General features: G+C 39.7%; 1 protein-coding gene across 1 annotated transcript in view; it reads right to left on the reverse strand.

Moving 5' to 3' along the window:
* The window catches only part of LOC134210286 (D-aspartate oxidase), a 107,058-nt gene that overhangs the window by 74,412 nt on the left and 10,816 nt on the right, over positions 1 to 21,830 (reverse strand). The window lies entirely within an intron of this gene.

The following is a 21,830-nucleotide window of genomic DNA, read 5'->3' on the forward strand; positions in this document are numbered from 1 at the left end:
AGAAATAAAGTAGAAGGAATAGGGAATAAGAATGAAAAAAGCTCACTTAGGACCTCTCACATTTTAATCCTGACTTCTTACTTTCCACTTCTTACTTTTCACTTCTCACTTCTCAACTCTTACAACTTAATTCTCACTTCTCACTTTTCACTTTTCGCTTCGAATTTTCTCATTTCTCACTGTCCAATTCTCACTTCTCACTGCTCACTACTCACTTCTCACATAGTACGTCTCACTTCTCAATTCTCAATTCCCACTTCTCTATTATACTTTTCACTTCTCACTTTAAAATTCTCATTTTCTTTTCTTCACTTTTCACTTTTCATTTCTCACTTTCCACGTCTCACCTCGCGCTTCTCACTTCGCACTTTTCACTATGAATTTTACACTCCAACTTCTTCTCATTGCTCACTCTTTATTTTCAACTATTCGGCCAAATGGCCCGATACCTTGTATATGGTGCATGTGAACCGTTTTTGACAACATCGAGTGAGCGAGGTGAAAATTCATTTGAAAATTACTTCGACTTAAACAGTATCGAGCAAACAGTATCGACTTACGGAGGGATTCAAAGGACTTTGAATTTTTTCGAGTAAGAGAAAATATCGAGTTACAAAACATCGAGTTAGGGAGAGTTCACCGTAAACGATGGCCTTCTATAAAAAGTTCGTTTCTTGGAGTGAAATGATAGGTCTTCGGTGCAACTTTGTTGTATGACAAAGGCAAAAATGTCATACTTACGAACGAATTGCAACAAAACGCCATCCTTAACGTCCAAAATATCACCAAATTCTCCTTCGACCTTATTCACACAGCGTTGCACACTGCTACGAGGCAGTTTGTATGCATTGGCGGCGGAATTGATGGACAGCTCGTCGCTTAAACATCGATTGATGGCATCGCTCAGCGCATTTAAATTGCTTGCCGTTGATTCGAATGAACAAAAATTCACAAAAGTACTGTTGAAATATGTTGCGCTATCATCCACAACGATGTATGGCCATTTTATGCCTACACACAAAACATAAATCGGCCCTCATCCGTGAATGGTCAACTTTTTTCTTTTGTTCAGCAATTTTAAACAACGCAAACATTTCACTGGAGTTTGATATCACATGGCAAAATATACTTAATTTACAAAATCACAAAGTATATCACAAAATTGGAAACACAAACAATTTTTGCGATATTTTCTTGTGTGCTCGCTTCGGTATTGACGCTGATTTGTGGTTTATCAACAGGATTGCGATCTTATCCGAACAACACATAAGTTTAATTTATATAAGTTTAATATGCCATAGCTAAGCAGAGATTGCTTTAATGTCGTAGCTGTAACGATTTTCACAGGTATTTTTGCCTAATGCAACAGTTAAACAATAGAAAATCCCTACCATATTGACAATATTAACATTTTTAAAAAGTGATGATATTCTGCGACCAGAAAACTCATGAGGGACAACGCCTTTTAACTGGCATCTCTTATGAAATAAAGCACCACGCGTCGGCGAATTGGCGCTTTGATGTTGCACGAAGAAGAAGAAGCAGAAACATGATAATCGAAAAAATCTCTACGGAAAACCATACGGAAAAGTTTTTTAACTTCTTCTCAAAAATTCTAAAACCAATTTAATTAAAAACGGTAAGCAGTACGGGGTTGGACTTTTCTTATACTGTGTTTTAAGTGTAATATCAGAAAATAAAATTTCGGATAGAAATATTATGTTTATTATACAGTAGAAGAAAAGCCCAACCCCGTACTGTTTACCGTTTTTAATTAAATTGCTTTTAGAATTTTTGAGAAGAGTTTTAAAAACTTCTCCGTATGGTTTCCCGTGGAGATTTTTTCGATTATCATCTTTCTGCTTCTTCTTCTTCATGCAACATCAAAGCGCTAATCAGAATTCTAGTATGGAAAGTGCCTGGGAACGCGTAGTACATTATGTAGGTTAGTCCCACTCGCCGTTAGTGCCTCGCAAAAACCTCGCTGGTCAGTTGTTAAAATTACAAAAATTATATAGAAAATTCCTCTAGCCGTAACACAATTAAATCAGCAGTTGATACCTTCATATCAACATTATCTTCTTCTTATTATTGACATTACATCCCCAACTGGGACATTGCCGCCTCACAGCTCAGTGTTCATTTAACACTTCCACAGTTATTAAGTGCAAGGTTTCTAAGCCAAGTTACTATTTTTGCATTCGTATATCATGAGGCTAACACGATGATACTTTTATGCCCAGGGAAATCGAGACAATTTCCAATCCGAAAATTGTCTAGACCGGCACCGGGAATCGAACCCTGCCACCGTCAGCATGGTCTTGCTTTGTAGCCGCGCATCTTACCGTTAGGCTAAGGAGGGCCCCTATCAACATTATAACAAACGTTGATATAATTATCTTCTAAACGTTGATATAATAAAATCTACTTTCAAGATAATTGCCTACATCACATATAAAAATCTGGTACGCTACAAGGACAGATTTCCATCCATAATGTAGGCAATAACCTTTGTACTTGCTATTAATATCGAACATAGATTCAAGTTATACTGGAGGTGTTTTCCTCCGCTTATTTCTAATATCTTCAAAAAATGTAGACAATTATTTTGTGTAAATATACATAACTAATGTTATTTTAATTTTGTTATGAAATCAAACTGGCCGAATACACATTTTTATCGAATTATCTAATTATAATACACGTTGTTTTAAATAACAACCATTGACAGATTTGAGTTATAATTTTGATATACATTGCTGATCGGGATTCCATCAAAATGCGTAAAATTTCGATTTTTCCTACCTTCCTATCGATTATTTTTAAACTTCTTTCGCCTAGCCTACATAATTTCAGGTCTAGATTTGTCCCGAACACATCAAACAGAGTAAACAAGAGGGAATACCCTAGAGACGTTTTGCATATGGGCGGGACGTTTATGGGGCCTCTTCCCCCAGTATTGTAACACAAAACTTTTCATGAAAGCTTCAAGAAATCGGAACAAAGCGTTTCTTGAGGTCTAGATATGTATTTGCAGCATGATTTATCATTTTATTCGATAATAAAGGAATTACTGCGATGCCAACTGTACACCCACCGAAGCTCCATTTCCTTTGTTTGTGTCATCAAACAGTCCTCATGCCACGGCAAACCTCGACGAGTACCGATTTCTCCTTCTTCAGTTCGTGATTGCAACGCTTTTAAACAGCCGCAGTAGGTTAGTTTGATGGGTGAAAACTTGAAGTACCACGACACAAGCGAGTGAAATCCTTCAGACACCGCCCGTACGGACTACGGGAGCGAGCGGTCGCTCCCCATAACCCCTTGTACACACTTAAACCGTACTTCACTCGGTGAGCACATGGTGGGTGAGAAAAGGGTTTCAGTCAACAGTCACGTAAGCTCACGAAGGAATGGGTAATAAGGGCGGGGATGTCAGTCAGGTCAAAACTTTGTGGGAGTGAGTCAGGCCGCTTGTATATGACCTCTACGTACCTAAGTATGTATCGTATTGAACGCGCGTGTCTTCCGTGTTTCCATCCAGCAGCAGTGCGCCAGCAACCACCGATGGAAAAGAAAGGATTTCCCTAATGCTTTTTTATTATCACACGGACGACGGAGCGCAATGTGAGCTATGACATTCACACCGCTACAGCGCACTATAGGATTTCGGGCGGTCATTAATCGAAAATGTCATGTCTTCCGAATTATTTTAAAATATTTTCTCTCCATTGTCAATACTCTAATTAAGAGAAATTCTGAATTTGAAGTCTCTAGGTGCACTAGTTCCAAAGATATAAGGTGGCAAAGTCAGAAATGGGTAAAAAAGTTAGCAAATTTTCTGAAAAATATTTTATTTTCAACTATTTATTGAAATATTTTTAAATGTTTTTCTTCAATGTTAATACATCATTACAAAGGTTATTGTATAAGCTTTTAAATGGTGTGCAAAAACTAATGGTTACACTGTGAAAAAATTGAAAAAAATGCGGAAGCAATATTTTTTCCAAAACGACGCTATTTTCAACTTTGATAGTGAAGAACTTTTTTCCTCAGGAATCCCCGGTTCTTTATGATACACATCAAGGACAAAGCTTCGACTAAAATGTCCTGAAAGAATTTCTTGCCAGTATTTGCAATTAACAGAGTTAAGTCACTCTGATTTTTTTCATTTGTTTTTTACCGTGTTTTGCCTCTCTCGTACTCCAAGGTTAATGCTCATTCCAAAAACGAATGTTTGATAGAAGGCCCGGAGACCCCTAGTGGTATATATCAACTAACTCAGCGCGAAGAATTGAGGTGATGTCTGTATGTGTGTGCATGCGCGTCTGTATGTATGTGCGCAAAAGAACGCAATCGCCATTTAGACACTTATTTGTGTCCGATTTTCTCGCAACAAGTTTCATTCGACGGGAAATCTAGTCCCATCGTTTCCTATTGAAAATGGGTCAGACTGAACTATGCGCTCAAAGGGTATGGTCAAAATACATTTTATTGGTAATAACTTCGACTTTATTTATAACCATTTGAGCTCATTTAATTAACTTTTCAAAGGAGTAAATGAATAAAACCCCAATGCAATGCAGCACAACGGTAACGGAAGGATTTAACAGTTCGCTCATATATTTCCTGTCAAATTTTACCGTTTCCGTCGCCATTCCGCTGAAATGCGTTTGGGGCTTGAGTGGTTTGAGTCATTCTCTAAACCTAATTTTCTGAGCTATTCATTAGCTACTGATGGAGAACTAAATATGAGATTTCATAATATGTAAATATTTATAAATCTCCTGGAATCAATAATTCCCGACATGTTTATTGCAAAAGTAAAGACGAACAATATCTTAGTTAGAACGGAGCGTATGAAATTCCTGCTAGTGTTCATGAATGTCTGGCTAATGGTAGGGAAATATTTATTCACTCATCTACACTTTGAGGTTCACTGGCTGAACAACCAGCGGAAAGTCAATATAAACAGTTGAAGAAATTTAGAAGTCATAATGCAAGAAAATGATCAAGAGAGGCAAATGTTGACATTTTCCTTCGTGCCTTACATGAATCAGATCCATTTTAAGCTCGATTTGGATAACGAGGAGACGTTGGAAAAAATTTTTCACTTAGTTATTCTTATGCCATGCGTAATTTTGTAATATTTGAAGATTTTCAAAAGTTCTTTATCTTCTAATACTTTAGATGAATTTATCTCATCTTCCATCGTTGATGGAATTGAAGAAAATATCATTGAAGACTTAAACCTTGACACAGAAAAAGAATGATGCTGTATATAACTTGTAGAAATCATGAAAACAAATCAAAAGTAATTCAAATAGTGTTGTTATTTAAATTAAAAGAATTTTGCTTTTCGGAAGAATGGAGCATTCTTACATTCCACAATGAATGTCCACATTTTTTGAGAATATATTAATCTCATTTTTGAATAACTTGTACACGTAAAAATGTCATGGGATTGCGATTTCTAATTTGCTAATACCCTTTTTCAAAAGTTATTTTCAATTCTGATTATTTGATTAACATTTAATGCTTTATGATCCTTCAGATCCTAGTACTTTGTCAAACAAATTGTTCTAAATACAAATTGTGAGGCATGAGAGTGAGAACAAAAAATATCACGGAATGTCATGAAATTAATGTCATTTAACATGATCGCCGCCATAATGTCCATAAATTGCTGAACTTAGTTTTTGTACAGCCCCTTCCTTCTCCTTAAGAAAACGCACGAAATTTCAACTTCCCAAATAGGTTTGCTTTGTCACGTTAATCGAACCTATGAAAAAAATAATTACGTAATTCATAGACGATCCCCAAAGGGGGGGGGGGTTGGAAATTGTATATTCATGCTATTTCGACCATACACAGCTAAAACTAAGTGGAAAATCACTTTAAAAGTCCAATTTTATTTTTGACCGCTCGCTTGTATGGGGATCCCCCATAGTGCAGCGCCAGCGGCTCTGTTGGCCAGCCCATCAGTGTCGACGCAAGAGTGACCCCAGCTGTGCTTTTCCAGCGATGATGTGACGATGATGCTTCCAAGCAAGAGCCATCTGAGTAAATATTCATGAAAACTAGGTTATAAGAGTCATCCTTGGACGCTTGGTTTGTTGGTTGCCTTTTGTCTGTCCATCGTGTCTGTTCACCCTCGTTGGTTCATTCGCACCTGCTGGCCCTCACGGTCGCCCAATGTAGATTAGTTGTGCAGTGCAACGTTGTAACTGGACTGGACAGGAGGATGCCCCATCATAGTCAATACAGCAGCAGCGGTCGGTAATGTCCACCAGTCTTTCGAACATGCAATTGCACCAGGGATCGGACGGTACGGATAAAACAGAATGGTTGAGTGTGCCACAGTAAAACACTGCATAATTGAAATCCCAACCGGGAAATGGATTTTTCCTCATTTCGCATTCAGTTATAATTGGTTGCTAGGACATGGCACGTTGGAAAATTCGTCGGGCGATGCTATTTTATTTTACGATCGGGAAATTGACGGATAATTTGACACGCTGAACAAACCCCTTTTTATCTTGCCCGAACAAAGCGTTCGTTCATTTCAGGAAATGAGATGGTCAAATGTTATCAAACATTCGATTGATTTTTTTTTTAAGTTGTTCACTAAGCTCTACATACGATTCTGTACACGCGGCCAACATAGACGCCGTTGAAAATATTTGACAAATATTAACACCGCAGTCTTCCGATTTCCACGGTATGGATGATGGATGGTTCTCCCAACAGCTGTTGCAACTCGTGGTTCATTCGCCTCCTCCAAATACCGTCTTCCATCTGTGCCACAATAGATAGTTGGTCCTTCACAAGCATTGTCCAGGTCTCGTGTCTGTAGATGAATACCGGTTTAATGAGCGTTTAGTAGCGATAATAAGTTTAGAACGGTGGCGGAGCCATTCGATCGTTTTGCGGAGTACAACGTACGTACGATTTCCTGTCATAATGCGTCTCCGAATTTTTCTGCTGGTATCATTATCGGAGGACACAAGTGAGTCCAAGTACACGAATTCTTCAACCACCTCGATGTCGTCACCACCGATACAAATTCGGGGTGGGTGTCTTACATTGTCCTTTCTTGAGCCTCTTCCCATCACGTACACAGCAAAAAATAATTAAATTTACATGGCCTGTAAATTAGAAATAATGTAATAATAAATTGATTGAATCAATAATTTGATTGAAAATTAAGTATTTTTTTATAATTGCTGTAATAATGAACTGATTGAAATTTATTGCGATTGAAAATTGAGTGTATTTTAATGCACATAATTAGAGCATCGAAAAACACATAATATTAAATTTTATTCCACATGATTTTACAGTACAGTGTATTTTTCAACAGCTGCTTTAAAAATAAATATATATTCGTTGAATTTTCAATCAATATTAATTTAATTTTCAATCATCGTGTAATATTACAGCAACATAAGAAAAAAAATGGAGCATACCGCAATAGCACTTCAGTTTTTCTCATTCAATGCGGTGGTGCATCATTTTTTTTGTTACGACATGTTTAACTTTGCACAGTTAAAGTGATTGGAAAATGCAACTCCGGAGTGTGGATTATTGTGCAAATCTTTGGATTTATTCGAAAGGCATGCGTCAGCGATAATTCAATTTGAAGTTTCAAACTGTTTTATTAACTCATACGATTCCATTCAAAGAAAAACAGACTATTTCGAAGAAAATTTTCGTTTGAGGAAGAAAAAACATTATACAAATGTACGATACCTCCATATCGCATATTAATATTCCAGGCCAATACTTGAAAACGGCATTACAGCCAAAATGTTAAGATATCAGTTCTGCATTTATGTATACGGAATGATCACTGTTACGCCCTTTTCTACTTTTTGCCTAAATCGACCATTTGAATCCCTAGATTTTTTTCTTCAGAAAGCCCCAAATATTCAAAGCAAAAATACAGCAAACGTAATATAAAATTAAATCATTGTTTAAATTTACACGATCGTGTAAAATTAAACGATTACAAAGATTCAATTGAAACTACATGTCATGTAATTTCACATGACTACATTTTCAATCCGTGTAAATTTCATATCTGACACATTTTTGCGTTTATTTTCATGCTCCAAATATGTGCATGAAAATAAACGTAAATTTACAGGAAAATTAATACTGTGTAATTCGTCTTCGACGTGTTGATGACTAGTCCGATCCCCGATCCGCTAAGCTTCCTAAGCTACTTAGTATGATGTATGCTTTTTCCATTTTCTTACGTGCTATAACATCAATGTTGTCGAAAAAAAACAAATAGCTGAACGGACTTCGTGAATTACCAGTACCACTCGTGTCAATCCCTGGCCTTCGTATTACTCCCTCCAAAGCGATGTTGAATAGCAGGCACGAAAGACCATTACCTTGCCTTAACCCTCTGCGCGTTTCGAAGGGACTCGAGAGTACCCCTGAAACTCGAACTACGCACAGCACCCGATCCATCGTCTTCTTGACCAATCGTATCAGTTTGTACGGATATCCGCTTTCGTGCATTAGCTGTCATAGCTGGTCCTGATCGATTGTATCATATATGGATTTGAAGTCGATGAATAAATAATGTGTAGACACGTTATATTCGCGGCATTTCTACAAAACCTGACGTACGGCGAACACCTGGTCCGTAGTAGAGCGTTCGCTCATGATGCCCACCTGTTACTGCCCCACGAGCTATCTTACAATTGAAGTGCGCGTTAGTCCTCCACGAGCAACGTCCAGGTCTCGTGTCCATAGAGAGCTACCGTTCTTATAAGCGTTTTGTAGATAGTCAGTTTGGTACGCTAGAGGTATCCCCTAAGTTTTTTTTGCTCTAGTAGCTATCGACTAATAGAAGCTTCTAGCTAGTTGAGCTAACTCAACTCACACGGAAAACTGAATCGACTCAATGACTAAGTTGTTTTGCCTTGCACTTGGCCTTTCCTCTCCTTTTTACTCACAACAATTTTACGGCAGGAAACAAGCGATAAGATTGATCAATTTTGTATCTAGCGTGACACTAGAAAAAAGGGCATTTACATTTGAAAACACGAAGTTACCAATTATGTGAATTGAAATCAAATAAGACAAATAAACCAAGTAATTGTTTCATGATATTCCTCCAGCTAGAGATTTCCTCCGGATGTTCTTTCAGGAGTTCCAACGGATATTCCTACAGATATTCCTTCGAATATGCCTCCGGATATACTTCCAGGAATTCGTCCGAATGTTCGTCCACGAATTCCTTCGAATATTTCTCCAGAATTTTTTTCGGCCATTCCTCCAGGAATTCTTCCGGATATTCCTCTAGGAATTTCACTGGATATTCCTTCAGATACTCCTTCGGGTATATATCCAAGAATTCTCCCAGATATTCCTCTAGGAATTCCTCCAAATATTCTTACCTATGTTCCTCCAGGAATTCGTCAGGCTATTCATCCAAGAACTCCTCCGGATATTCCCCCAGAAGTCCTCTGGATATTTTTCCAGGAATTCCTCCGGATATTCCCCCAGGAACTCCATTGGATATTTCTCCATGAACTCCTTCGAATATTCCTACAAATATTCTTTCGGATATTCCTCCAGGAAGTCGTCCGAATATTCGTCCAAGGATTCTCCCGGATATTTCCTCCAGGAGTGCCTCCAGATGTTCCTCCAAATATTCCTTCGGATATTCCTCCAGTAATTCGTCTGGATATTCCTCCAGAAACTCCTCAAGATATTTCTCCAGGAATTCCTTAGAATATTCTTCCAAAAATTCCTTCGGATATTCCTCCAGAATTTCCTCTTCTTCCAGGAGCTCTTCCAGATATTCCTCCTGGTATTCCAGATACTCCTTCGTATATGCATGAAGGAATTCTCCCAGATATTCCTGCAGGAATTCCTCTGAATATTCCTCCGAATATTCCTCCAGGAATTCGATCGAATATTCATTCAAGAATTCCTTCGGATATTCCTCCAGAAGTTCCTCTGGATATATCTCCAGATATTCCTTCGGATATTTCTCCAAGAATTCGTCCAAATATTCGACGGAGAATTCCTACAAATATTCCTGCAGAAGTTCCTCCGGATATTGCTCCATTTGTCAGGATATTAGTCCAAGAATTCTTTCGGATAATCTTCCAGAAGTTTCTTCGAATATTCCTCTAGATATTTCTCCTAATGTTCTCCCAGGAATTCCTTCCAAATATTCCTCCAGAAATTCATCCGAATCTTCCTCCAAATATTCCTCCAGGAAGTCGTCCGAATATTCGTCCAAGAGTCACGGTGCTCCCCTGACCGTTATTAACAAAAAAAAATCTCTATCAAAACTTATACCTGGAGCTGAATTCTGGGGCTATACTGCATCTCTGGACAAAGTTTTGAAAAAATCGTAGGGCCCGTTTTGGAGTTACGCCCTTTTTAAGACGTAACTGCATGATTTTGAAGAAAATCAATATAATATCTCGTCAAATACATATTATTCAACTTCCAATGAGTTGTCAGCAATAAAAGTAGTGTGCTGATATACCAGTTGTAGACATCAAGTACTTCTTAGCTTTTATTCAATGTATTAAAAACAGTAGGCATATCCTCGTCTAAAATGTGTTTATTAAAATTGGTATCGATAACGGAGGTAGATTATCAAAAAACACTCTCCCTGGTTTCGAAAATTCCAGATCAAAACCAAAGTTTCAAAATCTAAAACTCGTACTTTTAAGGCTAGTGATGACAATCGGCTACATGTGCTGTGTTTTGTATCCACACTGCCTGAAAAATTTGAACCTTATTGATATGAAACAGCTTGTTAAAATTGTACGATTTGGAGTACATTATTACAGGTGCCCTCAAGATTATAAACCTGATAATATGAATAATGGCCTATTCCTAAATAAATTCCTGCCTACATTGTGAGGCAAAAAAAACTTGAGAGCGGCGTTCCCAGGACAATTGGAAATATGATAACTGCGGCCGCGATAAAGGTTCTAATGGAAATCGGAAAAGTCGGGCATGCTACATAAAAATAAATTTCATTCAATCGATAAACGATAAATAACACACTGAAGATGTCCACAAGTAGTGGACGAAATACTTATTTGTGAAGACACGTAAAAACAAAATAGTGGAAGTAAAAGGAAGATAATTTTTTTCAAACCCTGTAACATTTTCATCTAAGACGCTCAAAATTAATTATTAATTATTAAGTGATTCAATATTGATGAACTGTCCTCCTCTTTCACTTCACAGTGTAAAAACGAACTGGGCAGATTTAAGAATTTATGGAGTAAGGTTATGTCGGACACCTTAAAGGTGCCTTAAGCGTACAAATAGCTTCACTGGGCATCCCAAAAAAGGCGGATTTGATAAATTTTGTTCACGTAAGTATAGATGGAGCTTTAGTAAAGAACAAATTAGCTTACTGCTCCTTGAATCCATATTAATATAAATCAAAAACAAAGAATTGAAATTGCATTCACGGTGTGTCTGTGACCATTATTAACGAAAAAAAATGTCCATCCATTCTGAACTCGCCTTTCGAAAGATATAATATCCAGGCGTCTGCTATGAAAATTTCAAAATCTTTCATCTAGGGAATCTAAAGTTATACTTGATTACAAATTTAAAGATTTTGCGTTCGATATCTTACTAATATGCAATCATATATACCGTGAATTTCCTCCTGATTACATCCAAATAAATTATCATCAAATATGCAATTTACAACCTCAATCAACTATAACCTAAAACCTATTCTTTGAATAATAGCAAAAAAATTGCAAAGGATGTTAGAGATAACATTGTACAAATATCGATGGCAAAATAGACAATACAACCAAAATACAGTATTCAGAATTATTGCACTTGAATCTCCTAATCATACCAAAGTTTGAATATTGTCTATGACAGACAAGTAACTACACTCTGTATGATGATTCTGCTTTTATTAAATATGATAATAGTTGGTAACATAGAATACCGCGCTGAAACAATTTTGTCTTTCATGGGTACTGGGTAGTTAGTAAGACTAGTAACCAACATTTAAACAACAATGTGCATCATTTGTTGTCAGTTATACAACCATCATCCAGTTCGATTCAAGCAGTGGTACGAAAACGAGTTCCATTTGGAAAAAAAATGGGAAAGGCTAGATCACCCGAGGAAAACCGCCTTTTCCGAGAACGGTAGACGGAAAAAGCATATATGCACCACCTTGGAACGTCTCAACAGTTTAACTGATTTGCTGAAAAACGATGCATTCACTCCATGAAATAATGCATTTACTACATAAATTAATTTACAATGTTATGAAAACTTATATGTGAATATGTACATTTTGTGGAAGATAATAAATTGAAAATTGTATTGGAGGTAACCACTTTCCCTTCGGTAGGACTCGAACCCACAACCCTACAGTACGCTAGACTAGCGCTTTAACCAACTAAGCTACGAAGGACCCCCATCGGCCTTCGCAACCTAGAGGCTACTGAATGAGCTCGAGATTCCTAAATTGGACGCATAGTCAAATCACTCGCAATCCATTTGTCAAGCCAACACTTCCATATGTGTATAGTACACGTCCACATTATAGGAGCGTGAGTATTTAGTCTGTTGACTTGTTAGATCGTCTTCAGTGTCTCGACTTGAGTCGAGCCAAGTACGAGAAACTTAAGACGACCATACAATTGAGGTCGAAATACGATATGTAATATGATTTGGTGAAATTAAATGGAATTGTACTAAAATCGTCTCATGACAGTGAAATATTTCTTAAATAGTTTCACTCTTTTGAAATCTCTCATTTTCTTACCTGGCTTCATGGAAATGCGATGGTTTCCATCTTCTAGTCGGATACTAGTATTCCCTGTGTCAGTTAATTTATGTAGTAAATGCATTAATTTATGAAGTAAATGTATCGTAGTTCAGCAGCAAGTCAGTTAAATTGTTGAGACGTTCCGAAGTGGTGCATATATGCTTTTTCCGTCTACCGTTCTCGGAAAGGCGGTTTTCCTCGTGTGATCTAGCCTTTCCCATTTTTGTTCCAAATGGAACTCGTTTTCGTACCACTGCTTGAATCGAACTGGATGATGGTTGTATAACTGACAACAAATGATGCACATTGTTGTTTAAATGTTGGTTACTAGTCTTACTAACTACCCAGTACCCATGAAAGACAAAATTGTTTCAGCGCGGTATTCTATGTTACCAACTATTATCATATTTAATAAAAGCAGAATCATCATACAGAGTGTAGTTACTTGTCTGTCATAGACAATATTCAAACTTTGGTATGATTAGGAGATTCAAGTGCAATAATTCTGAATACTGTATTTTGGTTGTATTGTCTATTTTGCCATCGATATTTGTACAATGTTATCTCTAACATCTTTTGCTATTTTTTTTCTATTATTCAAAGAATAGGTTTTAGGTTATAGTTGATTGAGGTTGCAAAGTGCATATTTGATGATAATTTTTTTGGATGTAATCAGGAGGAAATTCACGGTATATATGGTTGCATATTAGTGAGATATCGAACGCAAAAATCATTAAATTTGTAACTGCTATAACTTTCGATTCCCTAGATGAAAGATTTTGAAATTTTCATAGCAGACACCTGGATGTTATATCTTTCGAAAGGCGAGTTCAGAATGGATGGACATTTTTTTTCGTTAATAATGGTCACAGACACACCGTGGCATTGTTTCTCGTTTTCGTAGGCAGCAGTAAGCATGCACGAGAGCATTAAAAAATGACACAGATCAAGTCGAAATCATCCATTTTGCGAAAGTTATTGGTATATGATCAGTGACGGGAAATGTCATTTCGATGTCATGAGACATGAGACTTATTTGTTAATAACTTTTTTCACATGGTATGTATAATTGTGTTCTCATTTAAACATGTATTGCTTAAATGACCTTAAAACTTTTTCTAATATGTAATTTCTCTAAGTCTGAAATTGGTTATTGGAGCATGTTATTAATAATGGAACAAATACCCTATGTTGATAACATCTGTCGTTTTTGTAACGGGTTTGAAGCATTTTCAAAATGTTTTTCAATTCTTGCTTTTCATATGAACTGTCACCTGGGTTCTATGTCGCAATTCATAAGCTCGATGTTTCTTGGGACAGTTTGGATCTTCCGAAGACCTCCACATATCATATCACAAAGTTTCATACAAAAGGATTTTTTAATTCATTCGGCCATGCGCAGGGATGGCACAATGAGAATATATCGGTTTCCGTCCACATCAACTTTAACGCCACATGTAGAACCATAACTTTGAACATCAGAACATCCAACTCTTGCAAGCTGAAATTTATTGCAGAAAAAAGGACATGTGTACATTTAATATTGTCCGTTTACTATTTGAACGTAAAGGGATAATCATAATTAATTGGCTAAAGCAGTGGTGCTCAGCACTTTGGGCGTTTTTTTCCTTAATTTACTTCTCACACAATAAAAATGAGCTTTAACCATACAAATTAGCACTTGGTCGAAAGCTTTCAAATATATCTATCTGCTGAGGGTAATAAAACGGATATTGGTGTTAAATTCACTCCGTACGAAACGATCAAAGCAAAACAAAAGTGCGGCCCGCGGGCCGCAGGGTAATTTTACTTTGATCAAGTCGTACGGAGTGATTTTAACACCAATATTCGTTTTAATATCCTCAGCTGATAGATATATTTGAAAGCTTTCGTTCAAGTACTAACTTGTAAGGTGAAAGCTCATTTTTATTGTGTGACAAGCAAATTAAGGCAAAAAACGCACAAAATGCTGAACACCACTGGGCTAAAGGATTGAATGTAGAAAAAGATGAAACTAATCTTAATTTTTAAATGTTCTTTGATAAATCTCATTTCACTTATCGTCGTCAACATTTTTGCAAAGAATTCTATTGGTTGTAACTAGTAATGAACTTAATTTAAAAATTAAAAAATCACTTAAATAAAGAATAAAAAAATATTGGTTGTAACATAAAAACTATTTTTATCGCTGACGACACCTTGGAAGTTGAGAAATATGTATTTGACTGTTTTTATACGATTTTGTTTCGGTTGTACTTTTAATCGTGTGGCTTGAATTTACGACCAAAATTCCTAAAACCCCAAAATAATTCCAGAGAAATATCAGATGGTTATTCATATAGGGACACGGCAGGTATTTCCGTCCATCGTCATAGGGGCTAAAATCAATGAAAGCAACGTCATTTTGCTAGAACTCCACTATAGCAGAACGTTTCGCCTGAGCTTACGATTGGGTACGGATGAATTTGGCAAAAAAGCTTCTATTTGATTGATATTTGAGACTATGACGATAAGACGAAAATGCCTGCCTGAACCCTACGATAAAAATTTTAGATGGGGGCAAAACTGAATTTCTGTGCATTTCTTTGATATATGTCAGTTACGGCTTAAAAAGGGCGTAACTCCAAAACGGGCCCTACGATTTTTTTAAAACTTCGTCCAGAGATGCAGTATAGCCCCAGAATTCAGCTCCAGGTATAAGTTTTGATGGAGAATTTTTTTTTTGTTAATAACGGTGAGAGTCTCTTCGGATAATCCTCCGGATATTACTCCAGAAATTCGTCCGATCGATTCGATTTTTCGCGGTTTTTAAATTTTCCTAGCTGGAAATTTAAAAACCACATAAAAAACAGGTAAAAACGACTTTGTATAATAACTGTATAGAGTTTCAAAATTAATTTCTACCTTATAAATGATGTATTTGTAATTATAATTCAATGTTCGCCATTATGCATATTTTTCCGAGGTACCCCCTGGGGTCAGCAAAGGTACATGTGCCTCAAGTTGAAAACCGCTATTACAGCATTAACTTTAACAAGCCTTCAACAAAAATTAGATTTACAATCTTCTTATTTTAATTCTTCTCCTTCTTATTCAGAAATAGTGAAATTAAAAAAATAAGCTTCATGACCGAACGAAAAAAATGAGGTTTTGTCCGGGTTCCGCCATTGTGCACGCGAGGATTTCGAATCTTTCTTGGTTGGATCTACACTCCCGGCCCGACCCTCAAAAAATGGGGAACTGTACCGGTTTTGGCCATGTTCCCGATTTGGCCAATTTTACGAATAACTCCGAAAATAAAGCAATTCGCGAGGGTGAAAGGATGAAAATTTGTCGAAAAAAATAGTTTTTTTTAAATCATGGTTTGGAACAAGTAAAACGCGTGCCTTTCTCGCATTTAGTTAAGACGCCAACCTTATATGGGGTTTATATGGTTCGATGAACCATTTTCTTCATAACTTTTCAACCCCTAATCCCGAGCCGTTAAGCGACCCGTGCCGAGGGGATGCATGGCCAGGGGTGAAATAATGAGCTAGGCCTTTAACGGAGCCTGTGGGGTACCTGGGCACCCTCCACAGTAATTGACCCTTACCGCGTTATGCTGGGCGTGGTGGACCTCTTTTCCCGAGCAACTCGTAGGACCAAAATGGAAAACCAAGTCAATTCTTTAATTAGTGGTAGTAGTGTAGGCGACAACCCCTTCGCAAGAGGTGGGTTGTTCAGGTCTCCGCCTAAGAGGCCAGAGGCAATAGTCGGCAGCTCAGTGCGCAGCGCCAGCGTGGGTCACTTAACCATCTCCCAGCTCCGCCGGTAGAGGTTATAGACGGCCCATGGCTTGTGAAGGCGATGAACCGCAAACGCGATGGGCTTTCGGCCTTCGAGGTGGCGACGGAACAGCTGGACGCCATCATCGACTTTGCGTCATCGAAGCATAATATCAGAAAGGAACTCAAGAGGAGCTTGCTGAAACTTCGAAAGTCGATGCTGGACGCCAAGTTGGAGAGGGCTTTCGGGACAGCCAAGTGTAAACCCAGATTGAGGCCCAAGAATTCGCGGACTCGGGCAAGGTCGAATCGACCGAGGGCGTGCCAGCGAAGACGATGGTGCCCAAGTCTACCCAGACTGAGGCTCAAGTATTTGCGGGCACGTCGGGGGTGACTGCTCCAACGGAACAGACACAAAAACGGGGGAGACAGTCTCCAGGGGATGAGCTCCCTGGGGGCCGCTCCAAAACGTGGAGAGTTAATACCCCGAACAAGGGTAGTGGGGCTGGGAAGCTGAACCCCGGCCAGGTACCTCCAAAACCGGGGGAGGAAGGACCTGGAAAGGTCCGTCCACCCAGGAAAGACGGTGGTAAGGGGTTACGGCAGGCTGAGAGCTCTCAGCCGCATCAGACCAGGGAAATAGAGGGGGATGACGCATCCTGGACCCTGGTCAAGAACAAGAGGAAACCAGAGACATCAAGGGCCAAAAAGAAGGCCCAGGCGAATGAGGGTAGCAATAAGTATAGGGTAGGCGCCAATCGCCCCAGGGGCGATGCCCTAGTCATCAAAACGGACGAGGCTAAGTACACGGACGTCTTGACGGCGATGAGGAGTGACGTCAAGCTCGGTGAACTCGGCGCCGACGTACGTCGAATAAGACGTACCCGGATTGGCGAGATGATCCTCGAGCTGAAGCGGGGCATCTCGCTAAAGGGCGCCGCCTACAAGAAGTTGGCGGAGGAAGTCCTAGGCGAGACGGTCAAGGTGAGGGCACTCACGACGGAGGTGAATCTAAGAATTAAAGACCTGGACGAGATCACCGAAGTCGAAGAGCTCGTCACGGCACTGCGGCGACAGTGTAAAGTGAAGTGGACGCCCACCGCAGCCGTTCGGCTACGGAAAGGTCCGGCAGGGACACAGGTAGCATTGGTTCGGCTATCTGCAGCGGACGCCTCCAAGATAGTCAAGTTATGGAGCGTCAAGGTGGGATGGTCGGTATGCCCTGTGAGCATATACGAGCAACCCGAAGTTTACTTCAAGTGCCTGGAACCGGGGCACAAGCAATGGGACTGCAAAGGCCCTGACAGAAGCAATCTCTGCCGACGCTGCGGATTGGAGGGACATAAGGCACAATGCTGCACGAACCCTTCCAATTGTTTGATTTGTTCCAGCAAAGCTGTGAACAGCAAGCACCCCATGGGGGGTTCGAAGTGCCCGGCGTTTAAGCGTGCTGCAAAATCACAGTGCAGGTAACGCAGCTGGCTTGCTCGGCCTCGCCCGAATGTTTGGTGTGCGCAGGTTTAGAGGAAACGGCGGAACACGTGTTGTTCGTGTGCTCACGTTTTCGCGCAATGCGTGACCACATGCTTGCCACATGAATTCGGAGGATGTGTAAAGATGAAGTTGGCTAGAACGCTGTTTTATCGGCTATCGCCCAAATCGTCTCGGAGCTACACAGAAGGCGCATGGACTCAAGGATGGATAGTTCAGGCGCAAATAAGAGGTGGTCCAAGGGATCAAATTCGGCTTCATGGGTCATACCGGTGGTCATGCTCTGTGGTCGAACTCGATCCTTTTATCGAACAAGTGGTCGCGCGAAGAACAACGTGGTATCGTCGCTTTCGCGGCGCCGGTCAACCGGGCAGGTTCCGAGCCCGAGGACGGAAAAGGGGTCCTCGTCAAGGCTGGGCCAGGCGTAGGGACCGCGTCGGCAAGTCCCTCTGTGTGTTGGCGAATATACCCTGTCGCAGAGAGGTCAATTTGGGGTGCACGCGGCATCATCATTCTTGATACCAGTCGTGCAGAGGGAAGCAGGCGCGAAGTCGACCCTTCCCACCTTCCGAGGACATAGGGCGTGGTAAGGCCACCTGGAAAGCCGGCAATGCGCTGGCACGATACCATGGTGTTCTTCTAAAAAAGCGAGCTACGATGTTCGGTGCTGTAAGGACACGCAGCTAACCTCGAGGGTGCGTTGTGCACTGCCCCCTCTTTGAAGCATTACTTTCTGGTTGTACCGAGGGGACTATAGGCTTGGCGGCAATGGAAACGGTTTAGCGGGTCGGGGATGTAGTCCTGCCTCCCTCGTTTGCTGTTGGAGGTGGTCCCTAACCCCGCACTTCCTGGACAACCCAGGATGTCTGTAGAGCAGATTCCCCCTCCATTGCTTGGGAAGAAAAAAAACACACACACACATACACACGGACAGACAGACATGTGCCCAGTTCGTCGAGCTGAGTCGGTTGGTATATAACACTATGGGTCTCAGAGGCTTCTATAAAAAGTTCGTTTTCGGAGTGAAATAATAGCCTTTCGGTGCAACTTCGTTGTACGAGAAAGGCAAAACCTAACTTAATTCACCGAGTGATGATAAAGCCTTTCTCGCATTTAGCTAAAACACCAACCTTATATGGCGCTTATACAATTCGATTCCATTTTCTTAATAACTTTTAAACGCAATGGTCAATCGTTATAAAATTCAATAGTGATCAACAAGGCAACTTGTCGAATGCAACTTGTTGCTAGAAAATCGGTTAAGAATTACTATATGAAAAAGTGGCTAATGTTTTTCGGTTCTGTGTGCACTCACACACATACACACGGACAGACAGACATTTGTTCAGCTAGACAAGCTGAGTCGATTGGTATATAACATCATGGGTCTCCGAGACTTCTATAAAAAGTTTGGTACAACTTTGTTGTACGAGAAAGGAAAAAAAGGATAAAATGTGATGAAATATTGCCCATGGACGAGTAGAAGCGGGTGTCTGGCGGTAACGAACAGATTATTTTCTGTTGGCTCACCACAAATATTTCCCCACGACAGGATGATCAGCTGAGTTTGCGCCCGGTCGAAGGATTTGAAGACCAGAAGTTTGGACGTTACATTGACAATTATCTCGCTGCCAGAGCGGCCAGAAAGCTTGTAAAATCTTCGAAACACACACGCATTAGCACGGTACAGAAGACTATCATTAAGTGGGGGTAATTTAAGGTTTTTAACAAGGTAAAAAAGAAAAAAAACTGTTATTCGTCATATTTAAACAACAACAAAAAACGGTTCAGCTTCAATTAGGGAAACTGTTCGATTTTCCATCTCACTGAGCATATGTTCATACCATCGCAAAACAAAGAAATACAACACTCTCATCGCTTGTTTTTGTTAACATGCGTGCTCACGGCAGAAAAGAAAATCACGAAAACAAATCAAATTCCTCTTCATTGCTTTGTTTTTGATGCGATGAACATGGGAGCTTTGAGATGGAGTGCCGAACAATCCCCCTATATCCTAATTTGTTTTCAGTACAATCTACGTCTAAACTGAAGGACTCGATTGTAATAGAGGAAACGGTGCTCGTGGACAATTGAGTTTTACTGGTGATGATTTTTCACATAGTTTTAAATAAACTTTATGGTACATTGTCACCCATTCGCAGTGAGCGTTGCATATCCTCGCGTTGAAGCAATTATTATGGCCAATCGCTCACTTTGAGTTATTGATATTCTCAATCCAGTTGAAACCCGAAATTGGGTGCTAGCGAAGTTGGATTTTTCTCACAATCCGTACGTTAAACCTAACTTCGGAAGTGGTGCGCTGAATAGCGCTTCGCGATATGAAAACAGCGCACCACTTCCGAAGTTAGGTTTAACATACGGATTGTGAGAAAAATCCAACTTCGCTATCCCCCAATTCCGGTTTTCAACTGGATTGAGAATAGTTTATTCTTACGATGGGTAAACAATGGAACTAACAAATCGGATTTAAAGATACTTGTTGTATATAAACTGCCGTGAATCGCATATCTGTCCCATCTTTGCTGGGTTTCCTATTCATATGGGACAAATATGCGATTCACGGCAAGTTGCCTTGATGTAAAAAAGAAGTTGCCTAGGTCACTTTCATCACTTTCCATGGTGAATCCCGACCTATGTTTCTGATTACTCCACTCAACCAACACAACTTCCATCCCGTGGTAATTGTGGAGATGCAGAGGTATTCTCGGTCTCTAGTAGCAACAATTACACACGCATTAAAATTCCCTTCCTTTCCCAACTGACTGTAAGCACTTGGCCAGCGCCGTTATTGCTCAACATTTGAGAGCTGCTGGAACGTGCACTTTGAGAGTGCACTTGAATTGAAGTGCAATTCGCACCAGCTCTGGGCAATCACGGAGTAGCAACCATTGATATGTACAGTCAGTCAAGCTAAGCTAACAACTAATGCGAGAAGATGAATAGTAAAACAAATTTTCTTTTCTATACACATATAACTTTTTTCGCCGGGATCTCAGCATTTTTTGTTTATTTTCCCTAGGTGGGCACCGCCGAGTTTTTTGCCGAAATCTCAGTAAAAATGACGTTTCGGTTGCTGACATACGGTAAATATTTGGCTGAAAAACTGTATGAAACGATATTTTATGCCGAGACTCAGTTCTTAAATTTACTGAGCTACAGCGGTGCCCGATTTTGCCGAGCTCGAAAAACAAAAACTTAGTGTGTAGGTTTCCTCAACGTTTAATGCATAAATGTAATTAGAATAATATTTAGGAGCTGCTGCCAGTAGTTCAAACCATGATACGAATTTAGTTCAAACCATGAACAGTGTACCCAGGATGTTTGTTAGAAAAATAATGGACTAATCTTTCTTTGTTTTGACGGTTCATCTGATGCCTGCCATTTGGTTCAAACCATGATTGGATACCCTACTTGAGTATGAAGAGTATGAAGAAATTTAATTTTAGTACATAAAAAATGGAAAATTGTTACTTTCAAATACATACGATGCTTGATCTACTCATAATCTAAGCTAACAATACCCGAAACCGGATGTAAGACGGCAAAAATACGGCCAAAAATGTTGCCAATGTTGCCAAGTGTATCTAAAGACAAAACCATTTCACCACACCCCACCACCCCCCCTCCCCTTCCTTGGAATCTCAACCCGCATCCTAAGTCAAGCTGCAGAACTCAATAAGGTCAGCTGAGGGGACCTCATACTCCCCTGTACTAAGTACTAACATGTAACTCCACTCTATTTACCTGGTCAT

The sequence above is a fragment of the Armigeres subalbatus genome, chromosome 2, assembly GCF_024139115.2.
Source record: "Armigeres subalbatus isolate Guangzhou_Male chromosome 2, GZ_Asu_2, whole genome shotgun sequence".
In the NCBI taxonomy this organism is placed as follows: domain Eukaryota; kingdom Metazoa; phylum Arthropoda; class Insecta; order Diptera; family Culicidae; genus Armigeres; species Armigeres subalbatus.